The sequence below is a fragment of the Etheostoma cragini genome, chromosome 20 (genome assembly GCF_013103735.1).
Source record: "Etheostoma cragini isolate CJK2018 chromosome 20, CSU_Ecrag_1.0, whole genome shotgun sequence".
In the NCBI taxonomy this organism is placed as follows: domain Eukaryota; kingdom Metazoa; phylum Chordata; class Actinopteri; order Perciformes; family Percidae; genus Etheostoma; species Etheostoma cragini.
Window position 1 is genome coordinate 21507551 of NC_048426.1, and position 1008 is coordinate 21508558.

Sequence of the window (1008 nt, forward strand, 5' to 3'; positions counted from 1 at the left end):
CAGATCAGACGGCAGCTGATTTGACACATGAGACTCCTGGATTAATCTTAGCCTGGCTGTTAGCCTGCTCTGGACCAGGAGCCGCAAAGAATAAATCTCCATGGTTACTTGGCTGGGTTTAATTCAATCCGGTTTCGTGCAACCGGCTCCAAGCTAAATTCATCCAGGATAACTTGAATATCCTGGCTTAATCCCTTATCCTAGTTTCGTGCAACAGGCCCCCGGTCTATGCGTGTACAACATCGACTATAACATACAGCAGTAGCCTACATCCTGGGGCATGTATCACTCCCCTTTGCGGCAGCCTCATCACTACTCGAATAACCTTACGCCAATAACCTGATCCAGCATTTGGACAGTTACATGACAACTGTTCCCAGGCAGTATAGAATGTGTGTAACAGGTGTGGATGGAAATTTTCCATAAAAGTCTTAAAAAATAAGTTTGACCTACTTTGTGATTGCAGCAGCTCCCACTGTGGTCACGCTGTGGCCGTCGTGTGTTTCCAGGCTGTGGGTAAAAAATAGAGTGTGTTAACTTTGAAGTCCCTGGAGCTGGTCCAGCCACCTCTGCCTCATTGTTTTATTCCAGAGGTTCAGTGCACCGACAGATGTGTGTTATTGGGTCTTAATGTCACCTGACTGTCCTCCAGTGGCCACAATGAGGAACTACCACCAATATTCCACCAATATTCCAAAAATGACAATATTCCGAATTTGATGCAGGTCATTTAGAGCTTATTGCAGTTGGATATTCTGATTATAGCTTTTTCCAATGAAGACATTAAAGGTTATTCTGGTATTATTCGGGTTTTAGAGGCATTCTTTGGACATGTAGGCTATACAGCGCATTCGTAATATGCGTCTCAATTTGGGTTTTACTGCAGTTTACGGCCTCTTGCCTGTTTACGGCTTTAGGTCATCTCTCTGCGTTGCTATGGTTGCTGTACACCAGCCAGCCAACAGTTTGCAGGGCTGCAGACCCAATAAGGAGGAGAGGGGGGGGGGG

General features: G+C 45.8%; 1 protein-coding gene across 2 annotated transcripts in view; it reads left to right on the plus strand.

Annotated features, from left to right (window-relative positions):
* Positions 1 to 1008, plus strand: part of mocs1 (molybdenum cofactor synthesis 1) — an 18650-nt gene that overhangs the window by 10064 nt on the left and 7578 nt on the right. The gene's annotated exons all lie outside the window — the stretch shown is intronic.